Below are 22,682 nucleotides of genomic sequence, written 5' to 3' on the forward strand. Positions count from 1 at the left end.
CACATTCTGTGCCCAGGATGCCGATGGGCCTGCACTGTCCAGCTGGAGCAGGCTGCAGGATGCTCCTGGCCTGTGCTCTTGGCCTTTCCTCAGCAGAAATCACAGCAGCAAGACACAGGGTAGGATGATGAGCCCCCAGAAAAGGGGTTCAGTCTGCAGGTTAGTGTGCAGTCAATGCAGGTTGAAAAAGAACTTGGATATAGAAATGGAGAAGTAATCCAAGATCCCACAGTTTGGAGATGTTGTCACTAAATATAGACAAGGTCTTACTCAGCCAAAGTCCGCGAATTCTGCAAAAATCAATGTTCTTGAGAAGAAAAGACCAGAAAGACCCAGAGAAGTGGTGTAAAGGGAAGCCTGTCACTTGTTCTGTGACAGGCCAGAGCAACTTTGTTCATCCCTCTGGGTGACCCAAACTTTAATAGGCTGCAAAGACAAAACCCTCCCTTCAGTGCCCAAACATGCCACCCTAGCAGAGGGCAAGGAATCCCAACAAGGCAACACACCATCCTGTGCTGTGGAAGAGCTCCCAGCACGGAGCAGGGAGGGAACCAGAGCAGGGATCACACGAGTTTGTACCTTGCTTTGGGAACAATCAGTGCAAAGCTGATTCACCAATCCAGGAAAGGGGCTCACTGTCTTAGCCATGACCAGGCAGTAATGTTGCTTTGACCACTCAATTTCCAACTAGAAATGGTTGTTTTAGCTCATCTGTTCCAGTCAGAGTTTACGCTTAAATAATTTAATCCAACAATCCTACATATGGCCTAAAGATTCAGGCAGCTGTCCACAGCTTCTGACATGTACTGAAATATCTGACTGATGTGCAGATGCAAGATTCACCATCCAACAATTCAGATCTACCAGCGGATGCTTTCCTCAGTTTAATCTGAAAATCACAGAGACAATTTGGTTTCTAAGAAAACAGAGAACTACTCTAAAGATCTTCTGTTTTGTCTCTGCCCTCATGGCTGCCTCATAAGCCAGCTTTACTTCCTTGGTGCATTAAGTGTAGCTAAATTCACATGAACACTGTGATCATCAGTCAGTTGGTGTGATAACAGGGCTTAGAAATTTACAAATATTTTCTATGTTCCATGAAATGTTTTGTGGTCTGCCAGATGAAATGTTTCTGTGCATGCTTCAAGGATCTGTGTAGCTGTATTCAAGCATCTATGTAAGACTCACAGCAATAATGGCTGCCAGAATGTTTATTACTTTTAATAGTACAAAAATAACTCTGAAAAATCCACTACCTTCAACACTGAACCCATAACTTCACTCCATACACTCACCCTGCTTATGTATCTGTAACAGACAAGTACTGAGCAGCTCTAAAGAGTCATAAACCCATGCTGACAATAACAGTTCCCTCGACTGTTGTATATCCTCTAAAACTGATGGCTGAAAGCAATGGACCAAATGAATCCCTGATGTAACTCCACTGAGTTCTGAGGAGTTACAGCAAGGATGAAGTTGGTCTAGCATGTACAATCTCGGGAACTGCTTGCACATTAAGTAATGGCAATTGTTGAAACTGCTAGCACTCCTTGGAGAAAATCACTGTTGGTTTCTTGGTTTCATTAACCTCTTTGAATTTTTTTTTTTTGGTTATGGGCAAATGTCAGCGGGTAGAAAACTTCCCTGTGGAGGTCTTTCTGCTCTGAAATGTTTAGCTCATGGAGGACTACACACAAAGCCTCCTAGGCAGAAAACGTGGGATTTTTTCACATCAGTCCCAAGGGGGAGCATAGTAAATAAAATCTATTCAAGCCAATAGATTGCTTGCTGCCTCCCCTGAGCTCTCCTGTCCCAAAGGGCTGGAGGCTCTGCTTGGGTGAGACACACTGCAGAAAGCAGTCAGCTCATTTTCCAAGTGAAGGACAGTAGTGAAAGCTTTTGGTTCCTCTCTCCAGGGAGCAGCCCACTGGCAGAGCTTGCTGACAATTTTGCAAGGAGACTGAGTGGACCTTCCAAGGTGGAAAGTTATGTAAGGAATTCTTCACAAGGCCCACTGAACCTTGCCATACCTGTCCTCTAACATGCACAACACTATCTTTAATAACATGACCTCCATCATATTCTCAGAGAAAATAAGAGAAAGCAAACAAACCCCTGCCACATCTTTGAGTGAAAAGTGAACATAAAATACAAATGAGACAACAAGAAATATACATGGGGAACTAAAACACTGGCGTGTTCTAGAATGCAAGTGTTCTATTTACTGCCCAGCAGGGGCCAAGCTCTGCTTGCTGTACACAGCTGTAAGCACAGACATTTTGCACACCTGCCAGAGCCATTTGCAGAACCTCCAGATGATCCAGAGATCCCAGATGGATCCAGGTTTTAGAGAGCACAGCTCCTCCTCACCTCTGCTTTCTGCAGGGCACAACCCATGCCCCAGGCTGGTATTATTCCCTAATAAAGGGACTCCTGCCCTCCTGTCCCCCAAAAGCAGAAAACGTGATGCAGAAACCCAGAGCCTGACAGCATCTTTTTAATTTCTTTCCCACTACTAAAAAGCAGAGATTTAACTGCAGATTAGTAATGCTACTAAATGGAGCACGTAAGCACATGCATTATAATAAGCTGTATTAAACTGAGAGAAAATGTACTATGTAGTATAGCTTCACTTTCTAAGACTTTCCATCAAAAAAATACCATGACAAATCACTGCTGTACACTTAGGTGTTTATAGAGCAACCACAAATATGTGATTGAGGTTAAGAGTTTGCATACCACAGTTTCAGTAGAGGAGTCCATTTTTCAGCTGCTTCTCGTTAATTTGTTTTAATTAATTTTCATGGAAATCACTTCAGCAACTTAGTATTTTAATAAAAGGAAAGAACACAGCATTGGGGCAATTTTTTGCAGCAGCAGAAATTAACACAACATAATCTAATTTCTTGAAATACGCTGAGGAGGGGCTTTGGAGCATCAGTAAGAGCTGCACTCCAAGCCTTACAGGAAGGGAGGAGGGGATGGGATGGACCTGCAGCAGCTCATGTACCACACAGGCTGCCAGAGCAGGGCACTGGGAGCTGTGGCAGCTCCTGTGAAGGACAGCACCCAGGGCCTGGCCACTGCACAAGGCCAGCAATTGGAGCTCAGACCCTCTGCTGTGACCCAGATCCAGCCCAGGCCATCAGCTCACCGTGCTGGCATTGGGAAGATCAGGGACTTCATCCCTTTGGGCATGACAGCAAAATCCAGCCCTCCTTTTTTTTTCCAGTCACTATGCTGAATGGAACTGGGGGAATGCACTTTCAAAGCAAGACCCTGAAAAGCAACAGCTACATCTGGGCCAGACAAATCTCTGTGGATTGGCAATGTGGAAGTCCCAGTTTTAACTCTGGATGAGGAATGGACATTTCTGCTCAGGCTTCTGATTCAGCTCCACATGCCAAATTTCTTATGATGTAATCAAGTGCAACTCTGCTGCTATCAGCTGTCAACAGACTTCCTTCCATCATGCCAGCACCAAATTTGGCCCCAGAGCCGGGGAGCCCTCGAGCCTGTATGAACAGCAACTACAGCAGCTATTTTAAGCTGGATGGAATTCTTACTGTTTTAGATGCTCTAGGATTACGAGGTCATAAACCTGTGCTATCAAACGCAGGCGTGTGCTCTGAGCCAGAGCCTGCCCTGTGATGTGTGCATCCAGCTGCCCTTGGAGCTGCACATCTGAGATGCAGCACGGCCCATACGCTTCAAATTGCCTTAATTCCTCCAGTACATGCAGCCTGTTGCTCCACATTGTATTTATTAGACAGTTTCATTTGGGTTTTTTACTCATTTATTTTGTGTGCTTGAAGGCTTTTTGCTGCCCTATTTAGTATTCAGGGCTTAGAGTCATTCTGATTTGAATGAAACACATCTCATTATTTAACTGAGCTCAGCAATGCCACATCACCAGTGCACTCTCTGTGGTTTAGATGTATTTTATATCCATCAGAAGAATCATGAAACAAATGCAGCAACATGCAGAGTAAAACAGCCTCTCCTCTGAGTGCTGCAGCCATGTCTTCCCCATGTAACTGGTTCTGTACTTACAAAATTAAAATTACTGAAGTGCTATGACAGGAATGGATGAATCCTGAAATTGTGCAATTAGCTAGAACCAAACCATCATTTTGGAGGAGCACAATGCCACAGTGCTTCTAACCTCAATCTTTCAAATCCAGGAGGTTTAGATAGATGCATATACAACTACTGACATATATACATACATAACATTTCTGCAGGTCTTCAATATGCCTTATTTTCTGTAGCATAAGGGTTTTCCATTCAAGCTTCTCAGCATTTTTAAGGTTTCACATACATTGAGTTGGGGTTTTTTTGTTTTGGTTTGGGTGTTGATTTTTTTGGGGTTTTTTTGTTTGTTTTTTTTTTCTTTTTTGTGGAAGCTGAGATTTGCTGACATTCACATGACTCCAAGAGTTTAAGCTTTCTATAAGAAAGTCAAAATCTCCCTGATATTTTAAACTGCTACACTAGGCAGCAGCTTTACATGTCCTGTCTCTATCTTAAGCTATTTTTTCCTGGAACAAGCACCATTTGGAAGGCTAGCTGCAGACATCATATTGCCAGAATAACCCTGGATATTTGCATGTATGCCCACATTCAAACATACATGCCTATGCTACATACATTTAGATATGTAGCCAGAAATTACAGCCAGTTTAGAAAAATGCTGATTTTCAGCACGAAATGTCTTTACTGCTCTTGTATACGACAAACACTCAATTATAGCAGAGCCAAATTTAGATGAATTGGGTTTTGGTTTCACATTCCCCTTATTGGGTGCAAATTTCTGGTAAATGCCCACGACCTCAATGATTTGCTTTTGTAACCACTCGTGCACAACAGCAGCTTTAGTTCTTCTACTGCCTTGATAGCCTGTAATGCAGACCTGAGTGTAAATGACTGTATCCACACAGATCTCAGTGGATTTGTGCTGATTTATACCAGCTCACTGGCTCAGCACGGCTCCTGTTCCCTCTGATATAATTCTGGTGGGGTGATTCTGGATTTGTGCTGGTAAATGAGAGAACTGACCAAAATTACTTAAGACAGCTAGAGAATGAGAGGAAAAAAGAAAACAAAAACACTTTCAAAAAGTCATAGTTCAGACTTCTATAGAATTATACTATTTAGTCAAGAAAACTTACATAATTGCTTTCTGGGCCATCTATCCAAAATGTTAATTTCGAATACCTGTTCATGTGGATCCAATATGTCCACAAAGGGAAAAGAAAATATTAATCTAAAATAGTACTGCCTAATTTTCTGTAATACATAATTCATTAAACATGGATTCTGGCAACTCAGCTTTAGCTCTGAAACAAAAGAAATCCACACAAAAGACAATAAATCTGCTTTACACATGGTACTAAAATGATCCAATGGATTTATAGATGTTTACAAGTTTGCAGAGTGTGACACAGCGTCCACCAGAAATTTGATATTCACAGCACAAAACATCATAAACATATGTCTGCAACTACAAAAGGGCCTTTTTATGTGGGGATCATTGTTAAAATTGTCTTCAGAACATAAACCTTAAGTTGTAAATGCTACTCTCCATTTATTCTCCAAGACATAACAAATGAGGGAAGAAAAGCAGAGATATGTTTGTAATTGAAAATGTTTCTCAGGAAATGATCTGTACAGGAACATCATTCTCATTCCATTAACTGCTGACTCCAAGCCAACCATTTGTAAAAGTAAATAAATATGCAAACTGGCTGACAACAATGTGCCTGCCTTTAATGTTTCTGCATTAGTACTCAGTCTCCAAAAAAGAATCTATTTTCTTTTCTCATTTCTCCATTAAACCAAACATGGCATGCACACAAAAGGAACAGGAGTAATGCTGTTCACAATAAAAGATGGGAGAAATGCTATTATTTGATTTTCATGTATGCAAAACAAATTAAATGCCTTTTGCCTTGAACTTTCTCTGAAGTCCAAAGCCACGCTCAAGGACCTCAGTGACTAGTTTGCTGTTCCTTTCTCTTTTTGGAATTGGCAGGGGAAAAAAGCCTCCACAGACAGACAGACAGATGTCTGGTTTGGGTAGGTAAAAAACAACAAATCAGGAAGCAAACTCAGTCCTTTTTCAAAAGAGTACATGTGATTCTCTTTTGCCAGCTTCACTAAGCCTTCCATGCTTTCTCATTTCATTTGGGATGAAGGTTCTTTCTCAGAAATTCTCCTCTAGTTTCTAAGAGGTAATAAGCAGTGAAGTGCCAAGCTAACACAGATGCCAATCATTCCATTCATTCCTTCCACACATCCTCTCAACACATCTTTTAAAATACCTAAGCAGTATCTGCAGACATTTTGAAAATCCTGTCACCCTACAGGACTGTTTAAAACCCTACTGAAAAATCCCAAAAGGCAATTTTGGGAATAAATACAGACGAGAGTTCAATTGATGCTGATTCTCATTCCCACTGAAGAACACGTCGTGCATATGAGAAATGCTGAGACCATTCCAAGTTCTTATCAAAATGTGCTGTGTGGAATCTGATCCCAAAACAAACTCCAAAGAGCCTGAGATACTTTGGTAGGGTGTTTGTGCAACAGAAGCATGCAGGTTGTTAGCTGCTCTGCACGTGGTATCCCTACATGCAAAATACTTTATTGAAGCAATTCCTTTGACAGCAAAGCACTTCATGGAAACAAATCCTCTGCCAGGTAAGATTTCCAGCTTACTGAGAGATCTCTGAACTGATTTACTGAGGGATCTCAGAACAACACAGGGCACTTGGGGCCATTCAGAGAGGAAGGGAAAGCATTTGTATCCTCCTCACTGACATTTTGATATTTCTCAAGTTACAACAAATCCGCAGGTAGTAATGCCCAGAAGAGAGGCAGCCAGACCTCTTGGTGCAAGTGGGGGCAATTGTTCTTCTTACATGCTCACCAGCTCGCTGCAACAATTTTTTTCAAACACTGAGGAGTGTAGAAGCAGATTTTACAGGGCTGACTGGCCTAATTTTGTGAATCACCAACCAACCAAGAGCAGCTATTCCAACATCAACAAGAAGCGCTCATGCAGAGAAGACAAAACCAAGGATCTGTTCCAAGAAGTCTTTCCCAGCTCAACAAGTTCTAGCTATTCCTAAGAGAAAACCCAAAAATAGCTCTCAGGAATGTGAGGGCACACTAGTAGCAAGCTGAGGATTTCCTGAATTTCTTGCTCTTTTCTTCTTGTGTATATAAGCCTTGTTCCTGAAGGAGAAAAAGTTAAGAGAGACCCACTGCAGCTCAGTAATCTAGATGAGTGCTTTTCCTTGAAAGAAATAAAAAAATTACTACTTTTACTGGAAAGTTAGAGCTCCTTCTCATGGACTACAAACTGCTTTATGTGTCACACATTGTCCCCATTTTCAAACTGCAGTTACTAGAACTACTTGTGTTTTGAGATAAGCAACTCATCACCTTCAAGGAAAGACTGTGACAAAGGATTAAAAGATTTTTAGTAAGTGGCCAAGCATTTCTATGTGCCAGAAGGAAAAAACCCAAAAAACCCCCAAAACACATTAGTATCTTACAAGAGCTTCTCACGCTTCAAGACCTTTCTTTACTATCAAAATCAACCAGGATGAAGTCTGGGGTTGACACCAAGGCTGGAGAAGCAGCAAACACAAGAAAGATGGGATAAGAGTCACCTGAAGAAATTAAAATAATAATGAATACAAATATGTAGATATATTACTTATTTGCATAACTGGTAGTTTGCAGTCCACTTGTTGCTACCTTCTGTGTCAATCGTGAGTATCTAACCCTGGTTCTCAGATTCAGCAGCAGAACTGACTTGCAACATCTAATTCTATTTTTCTTCTTGACTTTAAAGATTTTCAGTTTCTTGCTATGTTTAATATTTGTGGCAAACACACAGATGGTTTCTTAAAGTCTCTGCAATATGTCCCAGGGAACTGGAGTTTATAGTCAAGGACAGAATCAGGATCTAATTTGGGAATTGGGATCTAGAGACAGGCCTTCAACATGGCAAAACCAGGCTGTGGCTTTGGCTGGGTCAACAGAAACCCAGCTACATTCTGAAAGAAAAAGGGGTGGATTTGGTAAAAGGCTGCAAGTGAAACCTTAAAATGGAAGAAATGTGTCTTCTAGCATCCTGAAGACAAAACTGCCCTTCAGAGCTCTCATGGCCAACGTAGAGGTTAATGTGAATTTGAGAGCAGAAAAGCTTCAGGCTTTGACCTGAGAAAGGGAAAGCTCCTTGTCTCACATGGGCGTGCACTGCCAAGCTGCACACCATTTGTGTGGATCCCCTCTGCTTTTCCTAGCCATACACAGCTCAGGGATGACAAGGGATGTGTCAGGGCTGTCTGTGGAAATCCCTGGCTGGAGGGAGGACTTTGGTCAGCTGGCATAAATCACAGTGTGGTGTGATCAATAGTGTGGCTGTGCTATCCTCCTCAAACACTTTTACACAAAAGTGCAAGATGATGATGCAAGACAGGACTTTGGTAGCACAAACTAGAAATTGTGTTTGGCTTAGGAAAGCAGAATTTGTTCTCAACTTGCACAGGAAATAAATCAACACTTTCCAGCCTAGGTTTTCAAATCCCTTAATCAGAATTAATTCATTTACCAGAGGAAAACAGCAGTATCCTCATTCTGCAGCACAGAAAAAAACACAATTCTAGTTTAAGGCATTCATCTACATGTTTCCTTTCTGGAGACAAAATTGACTTGTAAAATGGAAGCCTAGCACTTAAAATACAGCCTTAAAAGCTCATCTGTAATGCTACATTAGCCTGACAGAGCAGACAGGAATACCTGTAACTTTTGCTTTCCAAACCCCTGTCATGGCAAAGAAAACACCCCTTTTTCCATATAAACCAGCAGCAATGATTTTCATCCAGCCCTGTGGCTTGCTCTTCATGGGCCCTGCCAGGCACCCTCTGCGCATTCCTGATTTTGCTTATTTCCTTATAAAATCAAACAGCTGCTCCAGCTTCCAAATGCCCTGTCTAAAACAAACACCTGACTGAACTGTTCACCTGATTTTGGTGTTTCTGTGAAGACAGCATGGTAAGGGCAAAGCTCTGACCTGCACCTGCACTGCCACTGCCTCTTCCAAGAGATCTCCAACATGCTGGAATTTCAGAGCAGCCCTTGCTAGCACCTGTCAAGAGCTGTCAGACAAGGGAAGCATCCCTGGGTGAACTCCTACCTATTAAATGCATTTCCTGGGTTGCTGTCATTGCCAATGCACCAATTTCACCATGAGGAACAATCACAGCAACAGTGCCTGTGGCTGTATTTCCTGTCCCACTTTGCAGGTGGGCATACCTAAACCTGCAGCTCAATCATCGATGTAAATAACCTCAAATGGGTTTTACTCCACGGCACTGACACATTTGGAGTTTCCCCAAAATAATCTGCAGCCTTCTGCTTTGATGTTGTGAGTTTGTGTTACTGCTCCTCTTAGAAAGTGCACAGTACCACGACGTTTTCATTTTAATAAGCATGAATATTAAAACTTACTGACTGCATAACACATAGTCCATTTGAAAATTGCTATCCCAAACATGCCTTTGACTACAAATGAAAACTTGCCCTGAATGGAAATTCAGCTGATAAAAATCACTATTTTCACACTGGAGCCAGTGTTACCCCAAGACTGCATTTGTACCAAACTGAAGCTAACTGGAACACATAATCTTATGAAACATCACAGGGTGAAACAGCTAATTCTATTTCATATTGCAGTAATACTTCCACGAAATAATATTAAACATTAACAGACTGCTGTATCTTCTTCTTCTTCTTCTTTTACCCAGGAAAAACAAAGTCTGACACGAGTAAGAAGGAAATAAACTCTCATTCTTATCTTCAAAATACTGCAAACCAAAAATAAAAATTGCAAAAACTGTAAAAACACAGGGTCAGAAAGCAATAAGCAGAAAAGCAAAACAACCAGATGAGTGGGTCTGGGCTCCTACCTTTAGGGCAAAATGCTCCACAGCCCATCGTAGGGTCGCTGGGCCACCCTCATAGTGCATCCCAGGGGGAACTGCAGTCCTGGAGGTGCTGGAAGCTCTGGCAGGGCCCTGTGCTGCTGCTTTCAGAGGAGCTGGTTCAGCTTTGGAGCTGTTTTGCACCAGAGTGGTCCAAGCACATCTCAACTCCTGGCTCAGAGCATCGCTTCAGAACAAGCGACTGACTGCCTATATAATTTAATATGATGCCACATGAGACTCATAGACCATCTGCAAAAGAAACTAAATCTGCTTTTTGCAGCTTGGTGAGCTGTGTTGTGAAGGCTGGGATGCAGTTTTGATTGTGTGCTTTTGTTATCAGTCATGCAACTAAACAAAGTGCTCAAAGGGCAAGTGCAAAATGCACGTTTTTAGCAATCCCAGTCTGTTTCTGTTCTGGGTAACTTGTACCTTTTCCCCTTGTAACTGAATAAAGTCACAGCTCCCCTTAAAGCATAGGAAAAATATGTGCATACACACTGCAACATTTGATGGGAAATTTCTTTCGCTTTCTCTTTTTTTTTCTTTTGTTTGGTTTTATTTTTTTGTTTTAGTTTTAATTTTTGTTGTTACCTGAATCCTGTTGTCTGAATTAAGATGCATGTATGATATTACCAAATATTACTAAATTCAGATCCTGATTACAGTATTCTTTTCTCCACAAATACTTCCCTACTGAAATAATTAGCAACACACACGGAACAAGGACTAAGCCCTGAAACAGGCAAAAGCATATAAAAAGCTAAAAAGCAGAGGAAAGGAGAGGTATGAGCCATCAAAAAAATAATAAACTACTGGTAAGAAATAAACTAGTTTTATGGTCTATGGGCTCTTCCAAAGGGGAACAGTAATGAAAATATAATCTAAAGCAATTACTTACTTGGGCTAAAAATCAAATTCCTATGAAGTTTTCTACAGACTAAAACTTTTCAGAAGCTATAAAATGTCAAAGTGCTTGTTTCAACTTGGAGCAGGAGGAGGGAAGTGACACATCCCTGGCTCATTTCTAAGTCATGGAAAGTAGTTACCTTTCTAATTTCCAGTGGAACTCCATTTAAAATACCTGTGCCAAAAGACAGCTATGGAGGACGGAGTGGTATTTACTGTTTAGGATTATTCAGCTCAGCTACACAGCATCCCTCCCCAGGTTTCCTAACAGATGTGACTCCTTGCAGAAGAAGTCTCAGAGCTCTTATCAATGTTCTGACACCACATTCTCTGCCAGTTCTAAGGAGCCTCTGATACACACAGGTCTGCAGCCTTTGGGTCACTCCCAAAAGCAGCTTTCCCTGCCAGCATTTCTATTTCATGCTGCACTCACAAGCAGTAATGGGGCTCCCCATTCTGCCTCCTGGAGTCCCACTGCCTCTGGCACTGGAAACCTGCATTGCTGGGCTGCTGAATAACAGCATTCAACTGCAGGCAACACTGAGCTGGCAGCTCTTTACCAGGCTTTCCTTTTCTTAATTTCTGAATAGAATCATAAGTGTCCCACATACTTTATTATGGCAATCCTGTTTGGGACACAAGTACAGCCAAAGGAAAACATGCTTCACTTGAAATGTCAAGAAGGATGCTGAAAGTTATTATATATTAAATCCAAAGTCACAGTTACCTGCATCATCAATTCAATCACTTATAAGTGCTTATTTACATCTGTTCATAAAATAGTATCTTTTTACATTATTATATCATGAAGTCCAAAGTATTTTTTGACATTATTATATCATGAAGTCCAAAGTCACAGTTACCTGCATCATCAATTCAATCACTTATAACTGCTTATTTACATCTGTTCATAAAATAGTATTTTTTTGCATGCACAAAAGCAGTTATTTTACAAAAAATAGTAAATGAAATTTGTTTCTTTTATGCTGAGTTTTTATACCTACAGAAGCAGACAAAGTATCATGCCCAGGTAGTAGGTGAGGTTACAGCAGGGTAAGAAGGCTGTAAATTAGCTAAAGCAGAGCTTTTTCCTCAGAGGGTATGACATGGCAAGAAGTGGAAAACTTCAGCAGGTCTGAAGTACACAGCTTGGGGACCCAGTAGAGGAATTTCTACTCCTCCTTTCCATAATTCATTTTCACTTGCCACAAACGTAAACTCAAGCAGGGCTTGATTTCTAATTCCTGCAATATAACAACACCTTTCAAAAAGCCTGTGCACTCCTCCCTCCCCTTAGCAGAGGTCACTGCAGGGAGAAAACCCAGCACATTGGGAAGATGCTTTGGGCCTAGAGTTTCCCAAACTGTTCCTGAGGGCTCATTCTCAACCCTGCAATTTTCAGCTTTGTAAAAACAGAAATATACCAGGCAGGACTAAAGTCTTATTCAAGACGTTTTGGCCATCAATACAGGAAACAACTCAAAGGCAACATGACACTGATAGCTTAATTTGTGAAAATGGATAAATACTGGATCTGCCACATAGCACATTAACCCATGTAACAAATAAATACAGAAATAGCACTGCAATACTTGGTTAAAAGGTTTTGGTTCACAGAGGAGGAAATTCAATTAAAGCATGTAATGTCAATTACTGTCATTTGTAATTTTATTTTGCTTCCCTAGAAACAATACAGATGCAGGATTCTAAAGTTACCTGCATGTTTGATGCAAATGGGATAAAATTATCTAGGTTCTGAGAAAATCCAGATAGTAGTAAGGAAAAAACCCCACAGCTTCACCTAACCTCACTCATGGATTGTCTTCAGAGTGCTGATCACATGAGAACTGACAAGCCTTCCATTTAAACACATAAGCCAACAACCCAGACCTGAAACAGGACTTTTATGCTTCAAAAGTGATGTTAAGTCATCAGAAAGGCTGGGAGGAGAGCAACTGCTTAATTCTCAGCTACTGCCAATGGGCACAGCCTTACTAAAGCCAACAGAGGAGCACTGACTGATAGCAGAAGAGAATTTGCCTTACTGTTTCCACTGATTGATTCCAATTGGAAAATTACAGGGTCAGGTCCTTAATGCTCCTGTCTCCTTTGCCCTGCTCTGTGTAAGAGTGCCTAAAAGCCACGTGGAAGACTCCAAGCATCCCAGCAGCACAGAAACAAACATCAGATCCCACCAGTCCCTTTTCCCCTCTGCCACGGGAAATGCCCTGCAGCAGCAGCAGCAGCAGCACCCAGCTCTGCCTTCACACCAACAGCAGAGCTCAGGGCTGCACAGGAGCATCCTCCCCCCTGCATCTTCTGCTGACTCAGGAAACAATACAAAAATGGATTCATTAAAGTTACTGGTGGTGAAATAAATGCCAGGCATCTTTCTACCTTGCACACTACAATATGAGCTACACCAGAACTAGCAGAGAATGCGCTGTAAAGACCTCCAATCCAAGCCATTTTCTTTTAAGCATCACCACTTCTAAATATGGAAGCTTCCTGCCTTTGAAAACCCATACCTTCCTCAATAGTGCAATGCTACAGTAAAATGATGATTAGAATGATAGGAAAGAGCTAACAAAAGAAAGCCTAAATCAATCAGATGCTTTCTTATGCCTCTAAATGATACACATAAATTGTGTCTATCAGGTTCCCCCAGGCTATTTCAGGAGCAAGCAGAACACAAAATGATGCAGATTCATTACAAAAAGTCTAAATCTAATCTACCTGAATTTAAAATGCCAGGAATCATGTAAATGGAAGAAAAGATGACAGACTTTGCATGTTATACATAAGCAGAAACAGGAGTCACATAAACTGGGAGTCACACAAAGTGCTCATTTACCAAGAGATTACAGGTGAGATCCTTGGCAGTGCCAGCATCTATTGGTGTAAGTGCAGAGAGGACAGAGGTGTCTCCACACTGCCCTTGTGCCTTCCCCTGCCCTCCAGAGGATGCCATGAGCCTGGCACTGGGGCTCAGGGGTGGCACTGAGGGTATGGGTGGCATTTAACTTCCCCTCTCCACCCACCAGGGCTAAAATCCAAAAGAGAAGAATTCCAGCACAGGCTGTGTGAGGCAAAGGGAGAAGGTAGATCCCAGAGTTATGTTTTTAGACATGCAAATTAAAACGGTGTCCTTCCCAAATAACACACGAATGCTGAAAAAAGTCATTTAAAAGGGTCAATCCCAACTAGATCTAGGTGGCAAATGCAAGAAAATTAGACTCTTGAAAAATAGAATACTACTGATATGACACAGTTCACCTATAATATAACTGACATATGGCAAAAAATGCATTGACAAGAACCTGAGAAACTCAAGCTCTCCCAGAATCTTACTGTTATTTGCAATGCACCTTGCAAGGTCCAAGTGTTACTCAACACAGGCAGGCCCGTGGCCTTTTCCCCTGAACACACAGGAGAAAGAGAATGATGTTATACCTATAAATACACACACTTTTGTATGCCTCGTACCATAAACAAAATCTTTACTGCAACCATACATGCACACAAAATTGGATCATTTGGAACACTCAGTAGTACAGCCTCTCTCTCCTAACAGGCCAGCCTCATTCCCTGCCATTAAATCAAGACACATTCAGGTCTAAAACCTTCACCTGGAGCCAGACCTCTTGACTTGCTATGTGCTGACATTTTAAACTGAATGCAGGAATAGTTCTCCTCCCATTTTTTAAGCTATGCTGGATCAAAATCTAAACCTCAGCAATGCTCCTGAAAAGACAAATCAACCTCGAAGTCAACAGAATCTCAGCAGCATAAACCCAGTAAGCAGATCAGACCTAAATCATAACTCCTGCAGATTTCTCTTGTTGCACAAAAATATTACTCAGCAATAGGCAACACAATTGTTTACCAAATAATTTACTCATTTTTATGTCATTATTTCTCAAGTGGAAAGAGTACTGACTTGCAGGGATGCACTAAATGGGCTCAAAGTTTGTGCCAGAGCAAGAGGAAAAAACCCTTGATTTATAGACCTGCACATTAACAAGTGCCTCTTTCTTGTTACTCTCTCTCTGCCTTCCATTTAGAGTTCATGTTACTGGAGCTGGATTTCCTCTAGGCTGGGCCCTATTCAGAGCCTGCATTACCAGCCCAGTTGCACTGGAAAGTGTTCCCAGAATCCTGCCAAGCTGGCAGGATGGTTCCTCAGAGACTACTTTGCCTGACATGCAGTAAGCTATTTATTGACACACCACTGTTCCCATTCAGTCCTGCACCTAAGCACTCAACTGGATAGCAGTTCCATATGTTGGATCTGTTACACTCCTCTGGAAAATTATATCACTTTGGGTAAATAAAAAGCTAAGAGCAGCAGGAAAAATATCATAAAAATGCAGCCAAATTTGTTTCATCCTGCCTCCATCAGCAAATTTGGTCTATGACCTCTGCATATGAGTCATGCAAGTGCTTTAAAACTTGCAATGATTTATATGTTCAGGATAGGAAGTTCAAGGCTTATATTTCTGCTCCCCTACCATACATTATTATTCTTTATACACAATTTCTTGATAATTATCTATCTAAAATATACAGGCATCTTTTTTCCCTACTTTGTGGTGCACATTAACCAAAACCATTCATCTCAATAACCAGTCTCAGGGTTCTTGGCAGAGTAGAGCTGAATGTGTAGGTTATTCCTGGAACCATGCTAGGCTGATGCTCTCATCATAGTTTTAGTCATGGAAACAGGCTTGCACCAAGACAGGCATTGTTTTTTAAAAAGGAAATTCCTGGCATATCTGTGAGAAACGAGGAGTAATAGGGTACACCACTTAAAATGTAATATTTGCACAGGGCTGTTTGTTAGAAGGCTTTAGTCTGCTCTACAAATCAGGGGATGCTTTTTGAAGCTTTGGGCTCGTGTCCTGCTGAGAAACCACTCTCTGTGTTCACAGCCCCTCTGCAGCACAGCTTCACTCCATGAGACCTCCCTTCACACAAGAGCAACGAGTTCTCTTCAAGCTCTGAAGAGATCTACCAAAAGAGCTGACTTTCCAGTTTCTCTAAGCATTTACAGTGGGGCTTTTGGATTTACAAACCTGCATTTTCTATGGCCTATCTGACCTTTACCACAACACTAGCAAGGTTTTGAGGAGGGTCTCTCTTCCTTGAAAGGGATAATTTGCTTCCCTTGTGATTCAGCCCCATGAGAAGCACAGGGCAGCTCTAGCCGTGGATTTGCCTGTGAAATTCAGCAAAGAGCATCTTCACTGAATAACAGTGTAAAAATCTATCTCCACAGATAAATTCTTTGCAGCTCTTGTCTTCAGCACTTCCCTCTGTGGGACATTTCAAGACAGCAAAAGCAAAGTGTCTCACTCATCAGAGTCTGGGGAGTTTGTGTGACACTGGTGTTTATCCTCCTTGCTCTCTTGGACTGGTCCTGCCCAGACAATGAAAACCTTTTCATCTCATCTCTCCAGAGTACTAACAGAGATCAATAATTCTGCTTTATCAAATGGAAAATCTCTGGGGTCTTGTGAATCATGTGCTGGCAGCTTTATTTAGATGGAAATCTATGTTCATCCCTGGGAAGCCTTGCTTTATAAAACGATTTTCTGTAACATTCAGACTTCAGTTGATCTTTCAAATAATTTCTAGGCTGAATGAGTTAAAACACAGGTGAAGTTTCCCTGCTGAATGATCAGCTCAAGCACAAAACCTGACCTGACAGATCTGGATCAGTTTTAGAAGTCGGCTGCAAAATGTTACATCAGTGAGCAAGTTAATCCTAAGGCAGGACCTGAAAGCTTCTGTTTTTCTTCAAATGTTTCCATTTTCATTAGTACTACAGGGCATGTCAGGCGAATCCTGCCCTTTGTTACTTGTGCAGCCCGATTGCAATTAAGCTAACAAGTCTGCTGTAGTACAGGATGGTGTCCAAACCCTTTTCATAGCTGTGGTAGCTCAGGAAGAAGAAAGCAAACCCTTAATTTGTCACTGAGGTAAGCATTTATCGACTGTGGGACCAAAGGAAGGCCAACACATCTCTGCTGTTTCACAACTACAATGGCACTTTAAGCCTCCTGATACCACTTTGATGCAGACAATGGCCATTACCACTATTTCATGAATATGAGAACAGACACATAGAGGGAAAAAAAAAAAAAAAGGAAGAGAATTTGCACGCAGGCCCAGAGCAGAGCAGGATTAGTGCTCAGAGGCTGCTGGCTCCCAGCACAGGCTCAGCTCAGTCCCCACATCCCCATCCCCTCACCCTCTGTCCTGATTCTGGTCACCTCCTCAGCACTGTTGTCCCCTTCCAAGGCCTGTGTTTGTTATCACCTTTCCAATCTCCCACTCTGCCACTCGCTCCCCACGGCTTCCCCCTTCTGCACCCTACAGCTGCAGGCAGAGAGCCAGAGCTGCTGTGTCCAAGGAATCTTGTTTTCCAGATCCCACAGGGAGCAGAACCACATAGGTAAATGATGAAAAACAGTGCCCCACGTTGCCAATCTAATTCATCATATTTTGAATGAAGGTATTAAAAATACGAAAATTATTATTGACTCTCTCTCGTCCCATTTAGTGGCACCTTAGACTGATCATTTGAACTTTGCCTTAGAAATCTGTTTGCAGAATTAACTGCTGATTTTACATTACATCCTAGACTGACTATTTCTCACCATAATCTCCAGCCCTCTCTGCTCCCTGTAAAACACTTCAATTTCTGAAAAGGCTTTAAACAACACTAGGAAGAGAATCTGATAGTCTATGCTTCTAGGCAGAACCAAATTCAAAACCACTGTACAGGCAAAAAAAAAAAAAAAAAAAAAAATTTCCTGGATCAATCAAAGCTTAGTTCAAGAAAGAGAGGATGTTGCCTTTATGGTCAGAGGAATCTCCCACCTTGTGGAAGAGGCTGAGGCAGGCAAGCCGTGCTGAAGAGCAGAGAGGAGACTCTCGGAGCCTGGCCAGGTTCACACAATTGCAGCTCTCTGTGCCCCAGCACAGAGCACCTGCATGCAAATGCAGCAGCACCAGCCCAGGGGCTCCGAAGGGAACCACTTGCCATAAGTAAATGCACTTTGACAGCAGCTCCTAATAAGAGGAAGGAAATGAGGGAGAGAAAGAAAAGTGATAGGAGACAAAAGGACTTTATAAAACCGGGCTTTATTGCTTTCATTTGCAGCATTTTCCCTTTGTTCTGTTGAGCCTTCCAATTCCAGATACTGCACAAAAGAGATACCTGTCTAAAAAAGTTTATTTCAATCTGAAACTGACTTGTAAGATGCTTCACTAATTCAACAGCCCATTATCAGGAGTAACAATGAGCTACCTCTAATTAATTTGGTGCAGCCCTTGCTTCTGATACCAATCAAATCAATATTAATGGGGAGTTTGTGCTCTCTCATTACAGCACAAAAAGGGTACCAATCTTCTCATGAAGATTTTTGGACCATAAACTGTGTTTGAGGTCAGCGTAGCTGGCTTCTTCCCACACCCTTTTTTTCAACCAGAATGGAAAAAAATATATAATGACGTGCTATTTAGTACCTGGATAAAAATCTACACTCAGGCTGCCTACACCAAAAGACTGAAACCAGTTCAATATGAAGAAATCTCAGTCTAAGAAAATAAAGATTTTAGTAGCTCGCAGAGCTCAAATTAAACACTTAAATAGGTAACACTAGATATTTCTCATGCCGCCTCACATTTCTCTATTTATTTTTATCTGCAGGATCAGGCGTGTTAGAGAGGGAGGCCTGGTAAGAATTGCCTCAGCCATCATTCTTGGTTACTTACATCTGTGGTCAATTTTCCACACTTTCTTCCATAAAAGGTAAACGAGGCACTGTACTTGCAACAGGATAATCTAAACAATATGAACAATGTTACTGTTGAAGACCATCTGGCTCATCAAGCACAGCTCCAGACTTTTAACTCCTTGAATAAAGTGTGGAACCCCACAGTGGTTTTTGTTTTTTGGGTTTTTTTGGTTGGGTGTTTTTTTTTTTTTTTTTTTAATCCAAAATTAATTTTTAAAATGGTAAAAGTAGAGGTCCTGGAGACACGAGGGATTCAGACAGGGAGAAAACTTAGTTTCTGGTTTTATCCTTTTTGTATCTTATGTATGTTGCAATCCAGGCTGCATACAAACACTCGGACGTCAAATTTTCCTATTTAAAAAAAGCCCTCCACGAGTAACTGCTCTGTGTGGGGTTGGTGTTCCAGAGGGGAGACAAGAGGGTTAAGTATTTCATAACTCACTTCAACTTAATGGCCTGATTCTGCCACTTCTTAAAAGGTAATAAAAGTCAAAGGAGGGTCACCAGGAATTAGAGGAAAACAGGGGGGAGGGATAAGGGCGAATGCGACCAAAGAAGGCTTTTGCTAATTGCACACACAATTTCTTATCTGTAGATAAATTAACAAGTGGCGGCTCTCAGGGAGAAGAGCGCGCAAGCAGCTCAGGAACAAAACAGCCGGGAAGAGGGCGAGCCAGCAGGGAGAACACCGCGATCCCCAAAGCCCAAAGAGCAGAGGAAGCACCGGAGCTGTTGGTGCCCCATCCTCGGAGGCAGCCCATGGCTCTGCGCCTCAGTTTCCCCAGCGGAGCTGTGCCAGGGCTCACCTCAGCTCTGGAATACAGAAGGGCAGCCAGTCGTGGCTTACAGCACAACAGACACACAGGAGTTAAATGTTCTTACACTCCCAAAAGGCCACAGACTTAAAAACACGCTTGGTTTTCAGTTGAGCAACATAAAGAATTAGATTTTGTCGTGGGTCTCGGTTCAGTTTTTGCTCAGCTCCCTGATCTCTCTGTGCACAGAGTGGGTTAAAAAGCCCTGTAAGCCTTGGCTGTAACAGGGCAGGGCTTTGGTCCTCAAGGGGGCTGTTATCCTCCAAAGAAGTTTTAATGGCATTATAAAAACCAAAACAAAACAAAACAATAAAAACATCCAAAACAAAACCAAAACCCCACAACCAACTGGTTGTTGAAATACTTCAATGCTTTTTATTTAATTTCTAAACATATTTTTGGAAAGGAAAGCAAAGAAAATGAATTAGACCATAGTTGGATTTTTTTTCTTTTTGTGTAAACACAAAAATTAATTTTCATATTCAGCGGTTCCTTGCTTTAAATTCTGCATCTTGCTTTAACTAGAAACATCAGCCTATCTGATTTCTAGGTAGAGCACACACAGGGCTGAACCTTCCCCTACAGTAAGTTCTTCCAGCCACTCCCAAAAACATGTGCCCACAGCCCTTTTTCAAAGTCTACTCTAATTTAGATCTAATTTTCATTGAAGGTAATATATCATAAGCCCACTGCAATATGCACTGACATACATATGCTGAATTCTTGGCTTACAAAATCATTTTAAGATGCAAGAAGGACTTTCAAAAATTATTTTTAAAGAAACTGTATTTAATATATGCTCATGACTCATCAATTGAAAGGAAAAAGCAATGTTACAGTAAGCAAGATCAGGCAGTTTTATGATTAATGGGGTCAAAAAGTTAGAATTCATGTTTAAAACTTCGGTTACTCACACTGAAACAATTAACCCTATCTATCGAGCACCAAAAAACAATGCAAAATTTCAGAAAGAAGCAACTCTATGTTACAAAACACTTCTTTTGGTGTGTGCTCCTTCACTTCAAAAACAGAGCAACAGATTTCACTTCTTCATCAAGAGATTCTCTGGGTGTAACTCAGAGAACTTCCAAAGCAAATCTGGCTTTGAAGCCTGAGACGTTAGAGCACAATGTGTAAACTAGGCTTGCCCTAATGCCTATTTTGCTGCAAAAGCACCCTGTTTTCTGCTGCCCCAACATAAAGACCCTTTCCTCCTACTTGAGCTAATATCAGGATTTGAAAAATGAAAACAGAAGTCATTTGATCAGCAAGGATTCTGCAGCCAAAACCTCCCGTGCGATCGTGACAGCCCCGGTTACAAAAGCGCTGCCAATTCTATCGTAGCTCAGAGAAAAATCATTCCTTTATGTCGCCCTGCTTTTTAAAGATTTTCTAAGTATTCTGATGTTTACATTCTTGTAATGAACCTTCTCACACACCTTCTGTAAGTAACTTATTGTTTTGCATTCTTTTATGGAAGAAGAGAAATTTGATGGACTGTTGGTTTGTCCAGTGTCATTGGAGAGGTGGCACTGTCACTTTTGGAAATCTATAAACGTTGGAGTCAAAAAATAAACTGTTTTTTCTACCTTGAGAACAGCAGCGTGTCCGTGTCGTTTTGTGTCTCATAGTAACATTTAAATTAATTTTGCTGCTAACTTGACTGAGTGTTCATGATTTGATCATCAAATGCACTGTAAGCAGCTCCTGGATTTTAATTAAGAGCATTCCACAGGAATAATGCTAACACGTGCTGAGTGATAAACATATAAGCACTAATACTGTTCTGTAAAGCCTTAAATTACACGCTCCACTGCGCTGCATTTAAATCCTAGAAGACACTGGCACCAATTGCTGGGATTACAACTTTCAATTAAACCCAGAACTAAATTACTGGATTTCTAACCATTTCTTTAATCCACACCTGTCTGCTAAGCCTTTCACCACATTCACACTCAGTAACCCTTAACATTTTTCATTGAGAAAGCTCAAAGGTTCTTCCAAATTTAATCCCCGTCACCGCTCCACTTCACACATCTGGAAACTGAGGCACACAATAATTAAATATCCCAAACTAATGCAGGAACCTGTGCCACAGCCACTGCTTTTGAAAGGGGCAATTGCACCTTGTTCCACACTTGTTGATCAATCTCACTCCCACCTGATCATCATCTCTTGTGCGAGTATTCACATGGTAAATTATGCCAGGAAAGAGCTTCAGATTAAAACTGGGGGGTAAAAGGAGTTCCTGCATGTAAAAGAACACAGCTGTAGCCATTATTTATGAGGCACCTCTAGGTGGGCACATTTCTAGGCTTCTTCTAGACCTTTCTATATTGACTCAGCACAATCAAAGTCTACAGCTGCCTTTGAAAACCTCAGTCATGTTCTCATCTAATTGAAAAGAGATAAAAAGAAGAGAACAAAACCAAAATATCTTTTCCTCCTGATTCGGGACTGTTCTCTAGATTCATTTAGTAGCCTGGTAAAAAGTGATCTATTGAACAAATATGCTCTGGGCATAAGATCTGTCACAGATCAAAATTATTGAGAATGATTCTGTCTTTCACCCAAGGTTTGATATATCTCATTAGGTATATTGAAATCCTTGAACACACCAGAAGAAAATGGTCTGAGTATTTTGAGAAGTGTGAAGCTAACATGTATCACTTCTGAGGAAAAATATCCTCCCCCTTTTTGGTTGTCATCACAAAAGTAGGTAGTTGTTTCCTGCAGATGAAATCCCTGAAACTGAACATTCTAGTCTGTACTCTGCAGTAACTGCTTTGAAGCAAAAATAAAAATTCTTGGGTTGCAGCTTCTTGTGCAAAGGTTTCCATGTCAGTAACAACAACGAATATAACACTTTTAAAGCCTGATGAACTAGAAGACAAGGAGGACTCTGCTAAACACAAAATCCCTTACAGTGCCTGGGTAAAACAACTGAAGAAAACCGCTGCAGCTGCTTGTACTGTCTCTAGGTTTGGCATTCATTATTTAAGTTCAGTGGAAACTGTTCAGCCTTGAAGTAGACTGACTCACGCACTTTAACTTCCAATTTCCTGCAAACAATCCATTAGTTTTTGGCAAGTTTCATACTGCACAGTACTTCCCTGAAAAGGGCAGCTCCCAAACTCTTCTGATTTCTGCAGCAT

The 22,682-nt window shown here is 41.4% G+C and overlaps 1 protein-coding gene across 2 annotated transcripts in view; it reads right to left on the reverse strand.

Moving 5' to 3' along the window:
- PARVA (parvin alpha) overlaps window positions 1–22,682 on the reverse strand; it is a 59,444-nt gene that overhangs the window by 21,090 nt on the left and 15,672 nt on the right. The window lies entirely within an intron of this gene.

Source organism: Melozone crissalis, unplaced genomic scaffold, assembly GCF_028551555.1.
Source record: "Melozone crissalis strain CALT ecotype California unplaced genomic scaffold, PUWL_Pcris_2 ptg000038l_1, whole genome shotgun sequence".
Taxonomy (NCBI): Eukaryota; Metazoa; Chordata; class Aves; order Passeriformes; family Passerellidae; genus Melozone; species Melozone crissalis.